The 22,614-nt window shown below is 39.4% G+C and overlaps 1 protein-coding gene across 4 annotated transcripts in view; it reads right to left on the reverse strand.

Moving 5' to 3' along the window:
* Tmem45b (transmembrane protein 45B) overlaps nucleotides 1–22,177 on the reverse strand; it is a 34,639-nt gene extending 12,462 nt beyond the window's left edge. The window contains exon 1 of one of the 4 annotated variants that reach the window (XM_021242822.2): nucleotides 22,158–22,177. The gene's annotated coding sequence lies outside the window, so the exon portion shown is untranslated. Of the gene's footprint in view, nucleotides 1–18,175; nucleotides 18,579–21,817; nucleotides 22,035–22,157 lie in introns of those variants that run through there. The other 3 variants (XM_004862629.3, XM_004862630.4, XM_087214284.1) reach the window with 3 other exon arrangements.
* Between the last annotated feature and the right edge of the window lie 437 nt (nucleotides 22,178–22,614).

Genomic DNA, 22,614 nt, shown 5'->3' on the forward strand with positions numbered 1-22,614 from the left:
TTCTAGAACTGTGAGAAATTTCTGCTGTTCATAAATTAACCAGCCAGGGAATTAGCTCAGTGGTTCTGCCGCCTGCCTCACAAGCACAAGGTCCAGAGTTCGATCCCCAGTACCAAAAAAAAATCACTTTAAGATTATATATAAATTAACTAGTCCATTGTAGTCTGTTACAGAAGTAGAAGACAGACTAAAACAAATCTAGAAAGGACGCCTAAGAACATAAAGTGCCTGTGGTCTGCACAGCTGCTAGTTTAGACAAATAAGGTGAATGCATTTTTTTGAAGTTTATTATCATGAAGTTTATTATCATGGAGTTTATTATCATGGAGAACAAAGCTGCTTAGCTCAACAAAGCTGGTGGCTGGGAAGCAGAGAGGAGGAAGCCAAAGTCCCAATATCCCCTTCAAGGGTACACACCAATGACCTTCCTCCCACTAGGCCCCATTTCGAGAAGATCACACTGCCTCTCAAGAGCAACACAGGCAAGCAACTGAGACTTCAATATCAGGCCCATTAGGGATGTCCAGATCTAAATTAACTGACAGAAAGGGCTCTGCATGCCTGCTGTGGCATATGTGCCATAGGTTCATCCACACTGCTGTAGGTTATAAACCAACAGTCTTGCAATTATTTACTCTAAACGATTTCATATTTTAAAGAATGAATATGTGTAAAATGATCCTAGCCTTACAATGGGAGATATACATATAGCTGGGGATGTCTGGAGAAGTTATTTCAACTCTTATATCTTTATTTCCAGGATCTCCCTGTTAAGTTCCCCATTAGTCTGATGCTTGCCCCAAGTAGGGCTACAACCTTAGGCTGGGAAAGCTATTGGTTTTCCCTGCTTATTTGAACACTGTGGTCATTCCTATGTTAACCAGCAAACATGAGGATTTTCAACCCTTCAGCTGTCACTCTGAATCCAGTCTTTTTTTTTAGTACTAGGTATCAAACTTGGGCCCTTGTGCTTGTGAGGCAGGTGACAGAACCACTGAGCTAAATCCCCGACCCTCTGAATCCAGTCTTTTATGTGGCAGTAAAGGCACTGGTTTTCATAGCCAGCCTCGTCTTACTTAAAAGTCTCAGACTGAGCTAGGGGAGCAATGAAAATAGCCCTAGGGCAAAAGTGCCATAATCTCTTGCTATTCCTAGAGGAAGATCTACCAGTTATTTCAAGAATAACTGCTTTTCAATTTTTTGTTTGTATTTGGTCAATTTCCAAACCCATGAAATGGTTGGTTTTGACAGTTTTGTCTAATTTTATCCATTTTTTCTTTTTTGGGAGAAAGAAATTGTCTACCTCTTCATGCTGCCGTAACAGGAAGGCCCTCTTCTCACTCTTTTGAAACCCTCTTTTAATCAATGTAAAAATATCTCTGTTTTTAATGTTTAAGGTGGATCAAGCCTGTTGCATTCCCCTGTTTTCCCAGCCAAAGGTGCAGAAAAACCAGCTTTGCAAGTGTATATGAAAGCTACACAAGGACCACCTGGCTTCTCTTCCTTGCCTTTCCTCATTTTTCTGAAAAGCTGTAGGTAAAGATTGAGTCTTTGTACACCACGGCATAGTTGAGACCACCTTGTCTAAAATTCACATCCGTGGATAATAAGGCCTGCAGCATGTCTGTAGAAAAGTCTTTTAAATTTACATATACTGTACTGCATGGAAGCATGAGTACCTTGATTTGATGGAGGAAAGAGACAGAGGAGGTAGATTTTTTCCACTCAAAAATTAACGGATTAGTTCGTTAGATTAGCTACATTATGAAACATGATAACTACAGATAGATATAGGATGGGTCAGTTTTAGTACAAGGAGAAACCAGGAAACAATTTAATTCCAATAGAATAATAAAAGTTTAGATTTCTAATAATTTGGATAACCAAAGAGGCTAAGCCCCCAAGAAATCTATCTTAAAAATAATTGAAGTAAACTATTTATTTAAAGAAAATATTAAAATTTAAATATTAAATTTACCTCACCCCAGAAACAATGGCTGCTATTAAGAAATCAACCAATAAGCAAATGCTGGCGGGGGTGTGGAGAGAAAGGAACCCTTCTCCATTGTTGGTGGGAGTGCAGACTGGTGCAACCACTGTGGAAATCAGTATGGAGATACCTCAAAGAACTAGGACTAGAGGTCCCATTCGACCCAGCTATCCCACTGCTGGATATCTTCCCAAAAGAATTAAGAGTCATACCACAGTGATATATGTGCACCCATGTTTATAGCGGCACAGTTTGTAATAGCTAAAGCTTGGAAACAGCCCAAGTGCCCATCACCTGGAAACTGGATAAAGAAAATGTGTTTTTTTTATAAAATGGAGTACTACTCAGCCATAAAGAATGAGAAGAAACTAGAGACATTTATAGCTAAATGGATGCATATTGAGGCCATTCTCTTAAGTGAAATAAATAGGACACACATGTGTAAATACCGAATAGTTTCTCTGGTGTGAGAAACTGTGAGAGTGCAATTAAGGATCCACACGGATGAAATTGCCCAATAACAGTCCTCGGATTGTGTTTCCATGGTGTGTCATATGACTGTATCGAAATTTAAATTAGGGAGAAGCTTGGCTTATGTAGAGTCTGCTAGCTAACGAGTATTTTTCCAGACAATTATTTTTTCATTGTTGGTTTTGGGGATCTTTCTGAAACAAATCACATCCTCTGGTGGCTTGTTGGTACTTGAGATGCTTTTTTAAGGTATATGGAAAAATGTTTAAGTGCTTTTCAGTTTTGTTTTGGTTGAGTTCTACTGTATTTGAATATTATTGTAGTTTTTTTCCCCTTGCATTGTGTGTTTGATAATAAAGTTATTTTTAAGTAAAAAAGTGTACCATTCAGTGACTTCTGGTGTATTCACCAGTGTGCAATCATTACTACTCTATATCTAATTTTTGATAAATTACAACGCAATTTTGGGACATTTTGTCAATCGTAAAAGAAGTCCTATACCTATTATAAGTGATTTTCCACTTCCTTCCAGCCCTCCAGCTTTGTCAATCAATAAATCTATATAGACTTTCCTATTTCAGACATTTCATGTAAGTAGAATTATACAGTGTTCCAGCCACTGGTTGAAAAGTCTGTTCTTTCCCGCCCCCGTGAATTGTTTTAGCACCCTGTCTACCTTTCTACATTTGCCCCCCACTGCCTTGTGCCTAGGCAACGCTTTTAAAAAGTGAATTTCATGAATCTTTAAGAAGGACCTTTAACCTGCTCCAAACCGTGATTAATTAAACTGTGATGACACATAACAAAAAGACCATTCTAGAGTCTACAAAGTATTATGAAGATAAAGGGAGGAACCCTGTTCAGCTGGGTTCATGGGGTGAAAAGGCAGAAAGATTAGAGAGGGAAATGCCAGGAAAGCTTTCTTGAAAAACTTGTCTTAGTCATGTAGTCTGGGTGGAGTTCCAGGAAGATCAAAGGGTGGAAGTCTACTGCAGCCAATAATTCATATTGTAGAATTGGGTTAGATAATCCTGTTCTCAGGCTGGGGATTTAGCTCAGTGGCACCACATCTGCCTCTCAAGTTCAAGGTACTGAGTTCGATCCCTGGTACAAAAAATTTATCTATCTATCTGTCTGTCTGTCTATCTATCTGTCTATCTGTCTGTCTATTTATCTAATGCCTGTTCTCTTTTCCCTACCTACCCTTTTCCAAGAAGGGCCAGGCATCATTATTTTCCACAGAACCTTGAAATGCATTAAACCTTGAAATTGTGTTGGATTGGGACTGACCAGAAGGGTATACTTAACAGTCAAATAAAGCAGGTGTTATGGTCCTGTGTGCCCAAGAATCTCTGACAGAGGATATAAACTCACATGGGAAGGCTGAGTTAGAAAAGTCTTTAGGTGTTATATTAGCACAGTGCATTCTGTTTCCTAGATTTTCCTAAACTTTAGGGGTGGGGGATAGAGTGAGTCACATAATAGAACATGAACCATGGAGTATCAGACTTTTCAGTTCAGTCCTAGTTTTGCCACTTCTGCTGGCAAATCCTTGAGTAGGTCCCCTAACTCCTGTGAATCCCAGTACTCCTGTCCTAAAACAGGGACATTTAATAGCTATCTTTAGGGCATCTTGTGAAGAATAACTGAAAAGGCTGAACAGCTGAGTGGACTTTGTATCTTATAGATAGGAGTTTCCTCTCAGTGATCTTATACATAGTCCCAGTATTAGTAGGAAAGAGATCTAGGCTTTGCAGGTCTCTGCAGTCCTTTGCCTCAAGTAGCTGACCCCAGGAGGAGAGGAGAAAAAATTACTGTTTAATATCACCTAATCCTGAAGAGGCAGGATTTTTAATGGGAATGATATATCTGGTGAGTAGTGAAGTATGTTATGCGGTGGTCAGAGCATATTATTTTGCTGCAGAATATTTTTTGTTTTTTGTTTTGTTATTTTGTTTTTTGCCAGACATGGTGGTGCACACCTATAATCTCAGCACTTGGAGGCTGAGGCAGGAGGATGGGTGTGAGTTCAAGAACAGCCTGTGCTACACAGTGAGTTTAAGGGCAATCTGAATTACATAGTGAGACCCTGTCTCAAAAATGAATAACAGAACAAAACAAAAAACCCACCCCATTGTTATACTTTCTGAGACTGTCCTTTCTAGCAGGAACACTGAGATGGCTTCTTTCTGAGCATACTTTGGAACACCACCAACTCTGCCTGACTCAGCTTTTTGTTTCCTTGGAAATAGCATAGTACCTCTTCTTGTTCTGTTAGCTGCTTAATAACAGAATGCAGGTGAAAGAACTAAAAAAAATCAGACCCCCCCCAAAAGACCCATCAAAAATGGGGAAATGAAATGAATAGACACTTCACAGAAGTACAAATAGCCAATAAATACATGAAGAGAGGCTCAATTATTGCTGAGAAGCACAAGTTAAAACAACCCTCAGATTCCATCTTACTCCCAAGAGAATGGCCATCATCAAGAAATGAGATATGGTAATAAATGTTGGCAAAGCTGTGTGTGGAGGGTGCTGTTCTACACTGTTAGTGGGAATGTGAACTAGTAAAATCACTACGGAGGGCTGGGCATTTAGCTCAGTGGTTCTGCCACCTGCCTTGCAAGCACAAGGATCCAAGTTCAATCCCTGTACCAAAAGAAAAAAAAATCACTATGGAAATAAGTATGGAGATTCCTCAAAAATCTAAAACTAGAAATTCTGTTTGACTCACACTGTCTTGCAAATAGTTATTCCATAAAAATCAGTTGTCCATTTGTTCAAAAAGCTTTCATTACCCTGAAATCTTGAGGACATTTTTTTGCACTTTTTATGTGAAGAGAAAAACAGAACCATGTCAGCAAAGTAAAGTGTAGGGCAGAGTCAAGAACAAAATTCTGATTTTGATCATCTGCCATAGTTTGGGTCTGGAGTGTCTCCCAGAGGTCCATGAGTTAGAGAATTGGTCCCCAGCTTGGTGCCATCAGGAGGTGGTGGAATGCTGATGAGGTGGGGCCTGGTGGAAGGTCTCCAGCCATTGGGGGTGTGCTCCTAAGAAAACTGCAACCACAGCGCCTTCTTTTGCTCTTTGTTGCATCTTAGCCATGAGGTAAGAGATTTCCATCATCACAGCCCTACCCATGATATGGTGCCATAGGCCCAGAGGAACAGGATCAACTGATCAGGGACTGAAACCTTTGAAATTGTGAGCCAAAAAATCTGTTTCTCTTTATAAACTGATTATCTCAGTAAACTGATTAACATACCACCTCATAATAAGAACCTCCACTCTTAAGAAAATTATATAAATAAATCTAAGTTATTAATGGCTTTTTCTCAACAGGAAGTCTTTCTAATGAGCAACTGATGACCCTATTAAAACTGCAACAGACATTCAATGATAAGTCACCAAAAGGCCTGTTCTGCCTAATTACTCTTCAAGGAAGCTCACTGATCTCCAGGCCAGCTCACAGACTATGTACATTATTCTTTTTTTAAAAAAACATTCCTGATGGGGCTGGGGATTTAGCTCAGTGGTTCCGCTGCCTGCCTCGTAAGCGCAAGGTCCCAAGTTTGATCCCCAGTAAAACAAAACAAAACAAAACAAAAACATTGCTGAGGATTAAACCCAGGACAGCTCATAATTTAAAACCATATATATTTTATTATTATTATTATTATTATTATTATTATTATTTTGTACCAGGGATGGAACTCGGGTCCTTGCGCTTGTGCAGCAGGCGGCGAAACCACTGAGCTGAATCCCCAGCCCCAACCATATATATTTTAGTATATGTGCTGCCGAAGTGAGCACAACCATATATATTTTAATCAAAATGCCTATATGAAAGACAGAACCCAAAACAGAGAAAGTCACTTGGAAAATACACACAGTGGTGGTAGTTAAAGAAATCTGTTAAAATGTTTATTAAGTACAGAGTTAAAATTCTCAGAGAAATAAAAGGCAATATTGAAATATGGAACAAGATGAAATAACAGGATGAAATAAAAAAGAATATTTAAAATTTAGGACTTTCCCTCACCAATAAAAGCTCTTGGGAATTAAAAAATATGATGGTACAAATGTACAAATTTTATAGAAAGGTTAGAAGTTTTGTTAGAACTAATGATGAGATTTTTTTTGGTACCAGGGATGGAACTCAGGACCTTGTGCTTTTGAGGCAGGTGGCCAATGATGAGATGTTTTTAAATAGAGATAAAATTACAGGATGGATCCAGGAGATCCAACATCCAAGTAATATAAGTTTCAGAAAAAGAGAGAAAATTATGTAATAGAAGAAAATCACCCAGAATTGAAAAATGTAATTTCTAGATTGAAAATCCTGTAAAGTATCTAGGAAAATGACAATAAAACACCCAACACCAACACATATTGAAATACAAGATTATGAGGAATAAAGAAAAAGAAATTGTACAAACTTCCAGAGACTAAAAGAGTACAAGGAATCCAAAATTAGAATGGCATCAACTTCTCAACAGCACCATAAGAAAGTACAATGGACCCTTGAGTTATGACTGGCCTTACATATGAACAACTTAGGTTATGGCTCAAATTTCAGTTTTAACTTATGACCAAAGTCTTGAGTTATGACCTGAAAGCCAGCTGCTCGTGCAGTTGTAAACAGACTCATGATGCCAGAAAACCATATGTAAGTGTATGTGTCAGTCTGAGCCCAGATGTGCATTTGTGGACATGATTGCAGTCAGCGCTTTATATAATCACTATGATTACTGCTATCAAAAAACTAGAAAAGAAGCTAAGGAAGGAAGGGAAGGTAAAGAAAGCAGTCACAATTGAGAAGAAGAAGGAAATTGTGGAGAAATATGAGAGTGGCATTCATGTGACCAATCTCGCTAATATGTACAGCATGTTGAAATCTACCATCTTGACAATCTCACAGAGAAAAGATTTGTATAAGGAAGCTAGTGTTGCTAAAGGTGTTACTCTAATTAGTAAGTCCTGACCAAAAGTGTTAGACTAAGGTAGAAAGGCTATAACTAACTAATGTGGATAAATGAAAGGCAGATACAGGTTGTAGCCTGGGTCTATAATTTGTGAAAGATCTCAGGCTATATGAAGATCTTGTAAAGGATAATCCATCAACAAGTGATAATGGTGAAACATTTCATGCCAGTAAGGGGCGGTTTCACAATTTTAAAGCAAGAACTGGGGTTCATAGTGTAACTAGGCATGGTGAAGCAGCCAGTGCTAATAAAAGGGCTGCTGAAAATGACACCACTTTGAAACAATGACACAGAGAAATGGCTTTTGCTCCTATCAAGTTTTCAACTGTGATGAAACTTTCCTTTTCTGGAAGAAAATGCCCAGGAGAACATAGATTACCCTGGAAGAGAAGAAAATGCCAGGCCACAAGCATATGAAGGATAGGCTAATCTTATTACTATGTGCTAATGTAAGTGGTCACCTTAAGACCTGTCTTGGTTTATCACTCTGAGACCACTAGAGTGTTCAGAAAACAAAGTCATGAAGAATAGGGTAAGGGTCATGTGGAGATCTAACACAAAAGGCTGGGTAATAAGAGTACTTTTTTCTTGAGTGGATCAGGAAGGCTTTCTGTCCTTTTAAGAAATACCTAGAGGGGGGCCGGGGATGTAGCTCAGTGGTTTCGCCGCCTGCTGCACAAGTGCAAGGACCCAAGTTCGATCCCTGGTACCAAAAAAAAAAAAAAAAAAAATATCTAGAGGGGCCAGGGATTCTGGTACCAAAAAAAAAAAAAAATATCTAGAGGGGCCAGGGATTTAGCTCAGTGGTTCCACTGCCTGCCTCATAAGCGCAAGCTCCCGAGTTCAATTCTTGGTACAAGAAAGAAAGAAAAGAAAAGAAAAGAAAAGAAAAGAAAGAGAGAGAAAGAAAAGAGAAATATCTAGAGGACAAAGGTTTACCATTCAAGGCTCTCCTCATCATGGACAATGCTCCTGCTCACTCATGAGATTTGGAAGAATTGGCTAAGAATTCCCATGGCTCTCAGTCGAGTTCCTCCTACCTAATACAACTCCTCTACTGCAGCCTATGGACCAGTAGGTTATAGCTAACTTTAAGAAGCTGTATACCAAAGGAACTGTTCCTGAAGTGCTTCCAGAGGGTCTCAGATATAGATTTAACTTTTAAAGAGTTCTGGAAGGAACATTACAACATCCTTTCCTGTGTAGGGTTGAGAAATCCTGGGGCAATGTCTCTCTAAGGATATGCCTGGAAGAAAGCATGGCCTAAAATTATACAGGAGAAAAACTTTGAAGGCTATGTAAAGGAACCTGAGCCTTCAGTTGACACTGTGGTTGGTGTCCATAGGTCTGCAGAGTCCATAGGCTTGCAGGTAGATAGTGGTGATGTTGAACTGATGGAGGAACAGTCAGAGGAATTGTCTACAAAGGAAACTTCAGCAACTTTTGGCTAAGCAACAGAATGGCAGCTGAGGAGCTTTCTGAAGAGGAGGGGGAGTTTCAATAATCAGTGGAGCAAAGTTCTTCTGAAATAAAGGAAATCCTGAAAAAATAGAGCTACAGAGAAAAAGTAAATTGTTACATTCACTTGCTTAATGACAATGTCATGTCATACTACAGAACAGTGTTAAAAAAAATAGACAACCTTAGACCAGTTTTTGTTCTGAAAAGGTTGAGACCTAGTGAGCTAGAAGCAAGTCCTGGTGGGCTACAGACTTTCCCACAGAGAGAAAGAAAACCAGGGAGTCAGATTCCCGATGTTCTTATGGCAGGGGACTCTCCTTCCAAAAAAATTACCACCTTCCATTTCATCCTCCCTTCCTGAAAGCCAAAGATGTCAACTTGAATGGTGTGTATAGTATGAAATTGTTGTTTCTGGTAAACTAGGCACATTTTATAACTTGCTGGTGAATACACTAGGAAAATTATTGGTTTTTCTGATAAATTACACATTATGCAACCCTTTTTTATTATGAAAAGGTTAAGGGGTGGTTTGGGAGGTTTGAGATGCATTATGGGTATTTCCATTATTTCTTATGGGAAAATAGTCTTGACTTACAACCAACTTGAGTTACAACCAGCCCTCATGAACAAATTGAGTTCATAAGTCAAGGGTCCACTGAAGAAGAAAATGGAGCAGTGCTTTCAAAATTCAGAGAGGAAATTATTTCCAAAACCATTAATCCAGTGAAGGAAGAAGAGTGGACATCTTAAATGTGTTCAATGTGTAAGGTCTCAAATAGCCACTGGGTTTTGTGGGGCCCGAGTCTTATATGATTTTGAGAACTCTTCTTGAAAAAAATCATAAAATTACAAACACAAAATTGGGTATGAAAGTGAAAATTAATTAGAGAATGAGAAAAGAAATCACAACAAACTGAGGCCATACATGTTCAGAGCTCTTTCTATTAAGATCTCTAGAAATTTTACCCCAGATGCTTTTTGATGGCAAACTGGCTTTCTCCTCCACTGGAAAACTGCAAGGATTTCTCAGCATGCAGCAGGGCCCCTTGAGCTTCCTTGACTCCAGGATAGGTCTGTCTCTGACTCCCTGTTCCCTTTTGCAGGAAGCTATGCCCCTATAGAACCAGGGAGTGAGAAAGTAAGGCACCTAGGGAAAGGAAACCCAGTGCAATTCCTGGGGAGGACTATAAGGGGTGCTCCTAGTGTCACTAGGGGCTCAAGAAGAAGGTCTAGTCCCAGAATATGGACGACTGAGTGGGGATGCTTCCAAGAAAAAAAAAAAACATTAATTTACTGATACTATATTTTTTTGTGAGAAATTTTGCCATTCTTTCAAAGTTGAAGAATTGATGATGAATACTCAAAACACCAAACAACTGAAAAAAACGTAGCAATCATGAACTCCAGGAGAAATAAAAAGGCCAGTGAAGAAAGGAAAGGTAAAAATTAGGGTATATCACATACCTGGTTTTGAATAATATTTAATAGTCATTGTGATGTGAACACCAATCGATGTGTCACACATTAACATGTAGTTCTATTGAGAGTTTACAAAAAAGGAAGTGAGTTTCTGGGAAGATAGTAGAGTGGTAAGCATCAACAAATCAACCTCTCCAAGATTTGGAATCCGCACAGTGGAAAATAACAACTTGGGAAAGAAGGGAAGGAAGGAGGTAGATCCCTGGGGATCTGAAGGGAAACTTGGACCCCACAGAGAAAGTGAAGAGACAAACTCAACAGAGAAAAGGAAGGGGGCAAATTGCACTTTCTCCCCAGCTCATGGTGTGAGAGAGGAAGATCAACTTGACAGAAACACAGTGAGAGTGGGTGACTCCAGAGGCCTACAGGGAGAAACACATCAGAGGAATGGATTAGTGGACCCTGTGTGCTACAACAGCTGGTGAGTGACTTCAGTCCAAGCAACTGCCGTGTCTCCAGGAGACAGTGCCTGGCCAGATGCTATTTTAGGGATGGTCCAACTATAACTGGGACTTGGAGCAGCCATGGGTTAGCTTCATCTTAGGTCTGCCAGTGTTGAAATCTCACAGTGACTGGGTGAGGGACAACTGTGGGAGTCAAGATTAGGCTGGCAAGAGACATCCAGAGTATTGTAGGCTGAGTGACTCAGGCCCCAACCCCACAATCAGAGGCCAGGTTCAGCCTGAGCTTCTGTGGATTTGAAAGCACCCCACCCCGTTCCTATTGTAGGCTTGCTGGGATTATTCAGCACAGATCTTGGGTCTGACTGATTTTTTCTACCAGAAACAGCAGAGTCACACCCTGCATTGGATACTACCACAAAACTGAAGACCCCAGAAAATAACTACAGGCTTGAAATCACAGAGAAATTTCTTTTTTGCTTTTTTGGTTCTTTTTTCTTTTTTTGCTTTTTTAAATGAATGTGAACATTCTTTTTAGTTTAGTTTTGTTCTTGTTTTTGTTTCCTTCTTTTTTTCTTCTTGTCTTCACCAGTTTCCTGAGGCTTGGGTAATCTTCCTTTGTCTTTCAGCCTTGCTTCTATTCTCTTTTTCTTCTTTTATTGCTTTATTTTTTTTCTCCTATCCCTTTTAAATTTTCTCCCTTTATGATAAAATCACTCTATTGAGTAAATACTTAGTGTATGTAATTTTCTGATTTGTCTTAGACTTTCTTATATAACTATAAATCTTGTACCTATGGTTAAAGGTGGCAAATTACTAGTGATTATAGTTTGTCATTTTCTAGTCTGTTCTTGATGCTATTGTTATTACTGATTATACTACTTTAACCAAGGTGACATAGTTGTTGTGATTAATTGATCTTCCTTGTATGCCAATACCTAGATTATCTGGGGATCATAAATGATACTATAGTCCATTACCTAAGAATTGGTTGCTAGGCCAAACAGGCAACAATCTTTCATCCCTAATAAATAGAAGAGGCAGGATCTTGGGACAGACTCAAAAGCCAAAGACCAGCTACACATAGAAGACATCTTTGAAAAGTAATAATTTCCTAAAGAAAATACTAGTACTCAATACTAGTACTAAAGCTACCTATCATAAGTAATTTACAAGCCTCAATACATAAAACAAATAAACAACAATAAGAAAAAAATAGAAAATGAGAAAACATGGAAGTAAGATATAACCCTAGGGTTCTAGCTCACTCAAGGCAAATCAAGGGGCCACTGAAGTGGAAGAAATGAAAAACCTCCCAGCTGAATTTTATGAAATGGTGGCAGTGGAAATAACAAAACAGATCAGTGTTGCTTGTCAAAAACAAAACAGAGATAATTAGAGATGATTATCATAATGAAGGAAATAATTAGTAGTAAATCTAGCATAGGTATAGATTTTAAAAATAGAGGAACTTAGGAAAGACATGGAAACTGTGAATGCCCAAGATAGAAAAGAACTGGATTCCATAAAACAGACTCAAATAGAAATCCAGGAGATTAAAAATCCTACTGAAAGTGAATGCAACAGAGTCAACCAATGTTCAGATAGAATATCAGGTATAGAAGACAGGGATGTGGTTAGTGATTATCAAATGAAAGATCTCTTAAAAATAGCAATAGGCCACAAAAAGTCTAACAGCAGCTAGATGATGCAAAGAAGAGTAATGAAAGATTAACTGGAATCAATGAAGAATCAGAAGATAGAAACAAGGGCATTAAAAACCTGTTCACAGAAGTAATAGAAAAATTTCCAAGCATGAAAAAACTTGAGATACAGATAAGTGAGGCATATAGAACTCCAAATAGTCATGATCAGGAAAAAATAAACCAAAATACTATATATAATATAGTCAAAATTCTAGAAATTCAACACAAGAACAATATTAAAAGCTGTTAGAGAAAAGAAACAAATTACCTGTAAAGGAAAACCCATCAGAATCACAGCAAACTTCTCTACACAAACTCTTAGGTCAAGGAAGTCTTGGAGTGAAGTATTTCAAGCCCTAAAAGAAAACCACTTCTAACCAAGATTGATGTACCCTGGAAAATTATCTTTTAAATTTGATGGAGAAATAAGATACTTCTATGATAAAGAACACGTGAAGTAATTCATGACCACCAAACCAGCACTCCAAAAAGTTCTGAAGGGTATTCTAGAAAAAGACAATGAAGACAAAAATTCCAAGAATCTGAATAGAATGAATCCACCAGTCAAGGAATTAAACAGAAGGGAAAGAAAGGACACCAACAACAGGAAAATAATATGACAAGGATAAGTCAATACATATCCGTTATAACCATCAATGTGAATGGTCTCAATTCACAATCAATAGAAACAGATTGGCAGAATGGATCAAGAAACAAGATCCAACACTACATTGCATATAAGAAATATATTTAACTCCAAAAAAGAAATGCATAGACTGAAAGTCAAAGGATAGAAAACAATACTCTTATGTGACAGAAACCAGGAAAAAAGGAGGGGTAGCTATTCTATTTGGACACAAAGTAGATTTCAAGCCTGATCAAGAGAGACAAAGAGGGCCAGAATGTGGCTCAGTGGCACAGTGCCTGCCTGACAAACACAAGGTCCTGAGTGCAATTGCTGGTACAAAAAAAAAAAAAAAAAAAAAAAAAGACCAAGAAGATCACTATAAACTTGTTAAGGGGACAATTGAAGAGGAGGAGATATCAACCACATATGCATCAAATACCACCACACTCAACTATATAAAACAAACTAATGGATATGAAAAATCAGATAAGCACTAATACAATTGTAATGGGGGACCTCAATACCCTACTGTCAGAGATAGATTAAGTAGACAAGCAAAACAAAACAGGGGCCAGGGATTTAGGTCAGTGGTTCCACCACCTGCCTTGAACGCACAGGGTCCCAAGTTTGATCCCTGGTACCCCCCCCCCAAACCAAAAAAAACCAAACCAAACAAATATCAGAGCTGAACCAAACCACTGAACAAATGGCTTTAGTAGATATCTCCAGAGTACTCCACCCAACAAGAGAACACACATTCTTCTCAGCACTACATGGGACTTTCTCCAAAACGAGAATACACATTCTTCTCAGCACTACGTGGGACTTTCTCCAAAACAGACCATATACTAGCTCATAGAACATGGTTTTAAGTAAATCCAAATTATCCCTTGCAATGAAATTATTCCATGCACATTATCAGATCATAGTGCAGTGAAGATGGAAATCAATGGGAAAACAAAGCACAAAGAAATTAAATAATACCCTCCTGAACAACCAATGAATGACAAATAGAATTAAAGAAGAAACTGGACATTTCTACAACTAAATGATAATGCCAATATGATACACCTGATCTTATGGGATGAAATGAAAGCAGTCCTATGATGGAAATTTACAGTGGTGAACTCCCACATCAGAAAAACAGGAAGTTCAAATAAATAACCTAATGTTGAACCTCAAGCTTCTAGAAAAAGAAGAGCAAATTAAAACCAAAGCATGTACAAAGGAGGAAGCTATAAAGATCAGAGCAGAAATTAATGCAATGGAGACTAAGAAAACAACACAAAGAAACAATGAATCAAAGAATTGGTTCTTTGAAAGGTTAAGTAAAATAAACCCTTAGCCAACCTTATCCAAAAAGGAAAGAAAAAGACTAAAATCCATGCAATTAGGAATGAAATGGGTGAAACCACAACAGATCTTGCAGAAATCCAGAAGACCATCAATACCTACTTTCAAGAATTGTACCCTAATAAGATGGAAAACACAGAAGAAAAGGACAGATTCCTAGATGCATATGAATTACCAAAGGTGAATTAAGAAAGATATAGAAATTATAAATAAACCAATATCAATGCTGTTGAAAATGTAATTAAAAAACTACCACAAAGAAAACCCAGGTCCTGCTGAATTCTGTAAGAACTTTAGAGAATATCTAATGCCATTAGCTCTCAAACCCTTTAATGAAATTGAAAGGGAAGCAAAACTCCCAAACTCATTCCTGGAACCAAGCATTACCCTGATGCCAAAACCAGAGAAGGATCCAACCAAAAAAGAGCTACAGGCCAATTTCTATAATGAACATAGATGCAAAAATCCACAATAATATGCTGGCAAACAATACAGCAAATAATGAAGACTATGCACTGTGACCAAGTTAGCTTCATCCCAGGGATGCAAGGATGATTCAACATATGCAAATAATTAAGTGTAATACACCACATGAATAAAACAAAGAGAAAAACCACAATACCATCTCAATAGATGCAGAAAAAGCATTTGACAAAGTCCAACACCCATTCATGATTAAAAAAACAAACAAACCCTACAGCAAATTGGAATAGAAGGTCTTTATCTGAATCTGATAAAAGCCATATCTATGACAAACCAATAGCCAACATAATACTGAATGGTCAAAAACAGAAAGCTTTCACTCTAAAATCAAGAACAAGACAAGGATGCCCAATATCATCACTCCTTTTCAGTATAGTTCTGGAAACATGAGCCCAGGCAATTAGACATGAGAAAGAAATAAAGGGAATATGGATAGGAAAGGAAGAAGTTAAATTATCATTATTTGGTGATAACAAGATACTTTACATGAAAGATCCTAAAAACTCCACCAAAAGACTTGTAGAATTAATAACCAAATTCAGCAGTGTAGCAGGATACAAAGTCAACATTCAAAAATTAATAGGATTCCTGTACATGAATAACAAACTCACTGAGAGAGAAATTAGGGAAATCACACTTTTCACAATAGCACCAAGAAAAATCAAATACTTAGGAATCAGTGTAAGGAAGTGAAAGACCTATACATTGAAAACTATAGTACTTTGAAAAAGGAGATTGAAGAGGATATCAGAAAATGGAAAGATATCCCCTGTTCTTGGATAGGCTGAACAAATACAGTGAAAATGGTCATACTGCTACACAGATTTAATACAATCCCAATCAAAATATCAATAGCATACCTCACGGAACTAGAGAAAACAATCCTAAAATTCATTAGGAACCAGAAGAGACCTAGAATAGCAAAGCAATCCTGAGCAACAAGGGCAAGGCAGGGGGCATCACAACCCCCAATTTGAAGTTACACTACTAAGCTACTGTGATAAAAACAGCATGGTACTGGCAAAAACAAAACAGAACAAAACAAAACAGACCCAAAGACAAATGGAACAGAATAGAAGATGCAGAAACAACTCCAAACACCTTCAGCTACCTTATCTTTGACAAAGGGGCCAAACACCTTCACTGGAAGAAAGATAGCCTCTTTAATAAATGGTGCTGGGAAAACTGGCTTTCCATGTGCTAAAAATTAAACCTAGATCCATATCTCTCAACATGCACTCAACTAAAATCAAAATGGATCAAAGATCTAAATATAAAAACAGAAACAGTGTAATCTGCTGGAAGATAGAATAGGTAAAACTCTACAAGACGTAGGTGTAGGCAAAGACTTTATGAAGAAAACCTCAACTGGACAGGAAATATTACAAAGAATCAACAACTGGGATCACATCAAATTAAAAAGCTACTGCACATCGATAGAGTGAAGAGACAACCCACAGAATGGGAAAACATTTTTACCAGCTACTCAGACAAAGGATTAACATCTAGAATATATAAAAAGCTCAGTATCAGACCCCTCCTTTAAATTTAAAGACCCAGTCCAAAAATAGGCATCTTAAATGAAGAGACACTTCTCAGATGAAGAAATACAAACAACAAATAAATATATTTTAAGATTCTCAACATCACGGGTCATTGGAGAAATGCAAATTAAAACAATCCTGAAATTCTATCTCATTCCAGAAAGAATGGCTGTCATCAAGAAATCAACTAGTAAAAAAGCTGAGGAGGCAGTGGGGGAAAAGGAATCCTTCCTTATTGCTAATGGGAGTATAAACTGGAACAACCACTATGGAAATCATTATGGAGTTTCCTCAAAAAACTAAAACTAGTTTCTTTTGACCCAGCTATTCCCCTTCTTAGTATCTTCCCAAAAGAATTAAAAGCAAGTTACCACAGCAATATATGCATAACTATGTTTACAGCAGCACAGTTTGTAATAGGTAAATTTTGGAAACAGCCCAAATGCTCATCAACAGATGAATGGATAAAGATTTTTTTTGGTACCAGGGATTGAACTCGGGACCTTGTGCTTGTGAGGCAGGCAGAAGAACCACTGAGCTAAATCCCCAGCCCCAGAAGATTTTTTTTTTTTTTTTTTTTTTTTTTTTTTGGTACCGGGGATTGAACTTGGGTCCCTGAGCTTGCGAGGCAGGTGGTGGAACCACTGAGCTAAATCCCCTGCCCCAAGAAGATTTTTTTTTAATACAATGGAGTACTATTTTGCCATAAGGAAGGGTAAGCTTGAGACATTTCTAGCTAAATGGATGCACCTAGGGACCATACTTTTAAGTGAAATAAATCAGACATACATGTTTAAACACTGCATTGTTTCTCTGATGTGAGAAAATGAAAGTGTAAATAAGGGCCAAAATGTATAATAGATATTGGGAAATGGGAAGAAAATGTTCAAATGAGAAGGAGGGAATGGGGGATGGGGAAAGGTTTGTAATCAGTGATGATAAAAATTTCAGCGTTCAAAAAAATTTCAACGTTAACAAAAAAGAACCAGAACAAAACCATTTCAACAAGCAGCTACTCAGTCAAAGCCTTCTAACTGGTGACTCCTAAGATAGTACACTGATCTGTATTGACCCAAGAGGAAAGTTAATAAGGAAAGTGAAAGCCTCCGGAAGGGTGACATAGACATCTGTTTAGAATAAAATAAAGGCACTTCTGCTGAACTACTCCAAATTCGGTGTTTCTCAGAATATCATCTGGCATTCACCTGTATTCAAATGACCTGGACAGCCAGTGTACAATTCAAATTTATAGACCCATCCTAGCCCTAAGTATAGTCTTCTCTCCATACTTATGCCATTAGTTCAGATCCCCAATTCCAAAATCTGCACATGCTTAAGTCCCTTATTTAAAATGGGATAGTGTTTATATATCATGTACACACATCTTCTTGCGTACTTTAAATCATCTCTAGATTATTTAGCAAAACCTCATACAATGCGGGGATTTAGCTCAGTCGCAACGCAAGGTCCTTGCAAGCGCAAGGTCCTGAGTATCTCGGTACCGGAAAAAAAAGTATGCAAAACCTCATACAGTGTAAACGCTATGTAAATAATTATACTATTTTGTATAGGGAATAATGCCAGGAAAAAGCCCATGCCAGGAAAAAAAAAAGGCCAGGAAAATGCATACTGCTCAAATTATCCAAGAAACAGTAACTGTAAGAACTTACCTAATAAAATACACTTCAGTGGTTTGTAATTAGTGACAATAAAAATTTCAGTGTTAACAATTAAAAAAACGAAAAAGAAAACAAAAGGTTTTCACGGAGCCACAGAAGACAGAGGAGCTGTTTTAGGTGAAGTTCTAGAACATCTTTCCCAGCTTCAAACTTCTCACCTTCTGACTTCTAGTTATCTGAGAAAATCGAACTAATTTCTTGTTTAATCCAGCTTAGAAAGGTTTTCTGTTTCTTGTAGCTGCATGAAATTCTAATGTCATCTCATACACAATCAAACATTTACTTAACAAATATTTGACGCATCTAACAATACTGAACAGAGTGGATCATAAGGCTCAAGTGGCAAAGCAGCTTGCATAGCTGTCTGGATCTGTTGCAAGGACTTCTCTCATTCTGGGTCCCACTCACAACTAGCCACTTTATGAGTCACTCAGTTAATGGGCCAGAGTAACACACCTAATGTGTTCAAAGTCCAAATAGGCCCACCAGGTGTTGTGCCTACTCTTGATAAGCATTCAGTAGAAACAGTGCTTCAGGTTTTGAACTTTGACCTCCTGGGCAAGGCAATGTGTGCAGTGCAAGTCTCTCTTTCCCTGCCAGGCAGTAGCAGCAGCAAGTCACAGCTCTCCACCAGCCAAGCGATCACAACAGGGTACATACTTTACAGTGTTCTGTTTGGCTGAGCAGGATGTTTAGAGATTAGATGTAGTAAATGCATTTTTGACTTGCAATATTTTCAATTTGTGATTTGTTTATCAGAATATAACCCATTGTAAATTACAAAACATCTATATTTGAGGTCAGGATTCAGAAAGGCTATGGCTTGCTGTTGCAGACCTCAAATCAATAGAATAAATCAGAATAACTCAGTTAATTTACATATTAAGGAAACACACAAGAGATCACATTCCAGGAAGAGCAGTAGTCTGAACACCAGGGGACTTAGGTTTGAATGGTTTTAGCTGTAATTCTTTCAAAAAAGTAGATTTGGGGAAGCAATAAACAGTACCTAGTTTTTCCTGAATCTCATTTTTTTTTGAAAAACATGAATGATAAAGATTTGATAATCTTCAATGCTATACCCAGATTTAAAGTATTTTTGTGATTATATTGAAGTAAGATATAGGTATGAAGTGGACCAATGTGTCTCTAAACTTAGGTTCGAGGAGTTCAAGTGAGAGATTGTATTAAATAAATTGTTCAAGAGAAACAAATCATAGTCCTTGATTGCAAAATTAAACAATGAGAGCTATAGTATTCTGGAAGAAATTTTGGCTGGCATCCTAGGTCTGCCATTTAATAAGGAGAAAACTTTGGGCCAGATACAAAATTCTTCTATCTTGGTTTCCTCAGCTATGAAATGGAGACACTACTCTTATCTCATAGTGCTGCTTACAAAAATCACTTTGTGCTCTGTGAAGCCCAATTATGAACTGATTACTACCAAGATATTGACAATGGCTTGTAATATCTAAATTCTGGCAAGGGGAATAACATGGAATGCCTTGTTATCTTCAGTGTAATTTTGCATCACATACAGGTGGGTGATAGTTCTTTTGACCTTCTTTCAATAATGTATCTTGGGACTATTTATACAGGAGAGAACACATTATAGAAAAGGCAACCAAATTAAAATTCCAGTGATCTCTTTTTGTTTGTTTCTAGCTCCAAGGGAGAGGGCTGGCTGGTTAGCTGGGTGAAAGCTGAGTTCAAATAAAGTGTGCAGATTGCAGTGTGTGTCTGAGATCTCTGGTTGTTCCTATTCAGTCAAGGTAGTCTCTTGAGTGATCTAGTATTTGTCTTATGACCGGTCTGTACAAACAAATGGAGATGGTAAATACACCTACAAATTTTTTTTTTTTTTTTTTTTTTGGTACCAGGGATCGAACTAGGGTCCTTGCGCTTGCGGGGCAGGCAGCGGAACCACTAAGCTAAATCCCTGGCCCTACAAATGTTTTTTGATGACATGTCCTTGACTTCAATTCTCTGATAATGAAAAGGTTTCACAATTGCAGAGACTAGGAAAACTGCCCTTACCCATTTTGAACAAGCAAATATTTGAAAAAAGAGGCAATCTTTTGATTATATCCATAGGTGACATTTGTACTTAGAACAAGCATGCCAGCTGATGTTATTTGGGGAGATGAACAGAAGTCTTTCTAAGTAATCCTACCTGAAAGTGCCGCTTGCCAAGATTAAGCAGAGACATGCCAAGATTAAGCAGAGACATACCAAGAACATATGGGGAGATCTTAAGTGGAACACCTGACAGCACATGTGAGATTCAATAACTTCACTGTGGTCAAGGCAACCAACAGGGAGGAACCCACAGGTATAGGGAAAGGTGCATGGTCTGAGGATGAGCAAATGATAGCACTGTTTCCTCCTCCCACGGAAGAAAAGAGAGGAAATTGAAGCTCTTTAGGAAGTGGGAAATTGGACAGCTGGCTCTTCTATTACCAGATCAAATACCGTGCAACCATACATAATGCCTCACTCTCTGTTTATCTCCAGCACTCCCCCTTGTAAAATCACGGCGTTTTATCCAATAAAGCCTTAATATCACTTTCATATATTTCCTAGAAACTGTGGAGACAAAGAGTGATCGTGTTGTTATTAAGCAAGAAGCTCTCAGTGGTGAAGAGCTATGTCTGAAGCGGGCTAGGGCCTTAGTGCTTGCAGCCTGTGAAACCCAGATTGTACTGAATACAGAGCACAGCCGTGACTTGGGGACCCTTGTCCAGGCCCCGGGGCACGTTTCTCGTGGGCAATAAACCATACTGCTTATTTTAAAAAGAATGCATAATTGCAAGGTAAGTGCTATAGCCTTTCAGTTGGGAGGCTATGCCAGTCAGGAGCCAAACAGAGCCCTAAGTGGTGGAGAAGAGGAGGCAAGCGGCAGGCCGGGAAGGCAGTGTGGAGGAAATGGCCCCTTCTATGACTTGTAGGAGAGGGGGCTGCCCTATAATTTAAAAAAATGATTTGCATTTCACAAAGCTCAGGTTTCCCTGGCTGAAACACCAACTTTCTTCTGTTTCGGGCTAGATCACATCCCAGGGTAATGCCCCTGGACCCGGACAAGGTTTGCCAACTCATGGCTGTTCCTTCCCTGGACTCCCACAGCGCTTCCGCCCCGTGCGCTATTCGCAGAAGCTAAAAAATGGCCCGAGGGACTTTGTCAATCGCCTCGCATTACTAGATACCAGATTTCCTGGCTCTAAGGACAGTCTCTGGCTCCCGTATTTGTGGATTAGCGCTAATAAGGAGCGACTGCAGGGGTCCAAGTGCCCAAGGCCACGCTGCTGGCAGACTGGAAACAAGTCGGGGTCTCGGACCCAGTGGAGCCACCTCCGCGGGCGGGGCGGGGCGGAGGCCAGGGCTTCACACCTTTCTCTAGACGCCTGCCGGGCTGCGCTGCGCTCCGAGTAAGGCTCCTCCGATTCCCCATGCGACCCCCGCCCCATGTCCGTGCTTCTTCCTAGTCTGAGCCTTCTTTCAAATCTGAGCGCGCCTCTCTGTTCCAGGCCTCTTTTTGGGGGGACTCCCTACTCCCAGCCCTCTTGCCCAGCTCGAACCGCATTCCCTCCGTGCTCCCTTCCGCGTCCGCGTCCGCGGACGCAGCACGCGTCTAACCTGTGTGCCCTCTGGGAGTCCGCCGCGCCGGTCCCAAGTGCGCAGTGTTGCCCGAGCAGGTGCAGGCTCTCTGAGAGCCCCGCCCCCTCCCCCCCCCCCCCCCCCACCCGCGCCCTCGGCACTTTGACCGCCTCCCGGGTCAGTCAGTCGCTCCAGCTGCATGCTCCTGACCCATCCTTGGAGACGGCCTCCTTCCTAGGCACTCCCTAAGGTGTATGCTTTCGCAAAGGCAGGTTCCTAGGTCATCTAGGTGGACCCAGGGTGATTTCCCACTATGCAAAGCACTCACAGGACGGGGGGAGGACTCTGCATAGAGGTTGTAGCTCGGAAGACTACTTACCCAGCCAAGCAATTACCGTGAGCGCGAGGATCGCCTTGTAGCAGAGGGACGCTCCTGTGGCATATCCGGGAGCAGAATCTAGTTTTTCTGGGTAAAGCTTGTTGGCTAACTTTTGAACGTCACATAGTTTGCTCATTTATTCAACAAATCTGCTATGTGCTCATCTGACAACAAATCTGACAGATGGACACTGTCCTAGGGGCACAGAGATAAAAGTTTCTGCCCCCCGAGGGGCTCACTTCCTTCCTAGGAATGCTGAACTTTCTTTGTAGTATCAAATGCTACAAGTCTTCATAGTGTCTGTAGCTAAGACACTGGCCTCTTGCACCATTGCATTGTTCCCCATCCCCTGATGCTGTTAAAACATTAACTAAATTATTTCTCCTCGAAATTGGCAGAGGAGCCTAGTAACAGCTTCTCAGAGGACGAGAGGCAGTCAGGGTTAATACCAGCATCT

Source organism: Heterocephalus glaber, unplaced genomic scaffold (genome assembly GCF_053883595.1).
Source record: "Heterocephalus glaber isolate CG9 unplaced genomic scaffold, H.glaber_assembly_v1.0 deba00001446, whole genome shotgun sequence".
Classification (NCBI taxonomy): Eukaryota; Metazoa; Chordata; class Mammalia; order Rodentia; family Bathyergidae; genus Heterocephalus; species Heterocephalus glaber.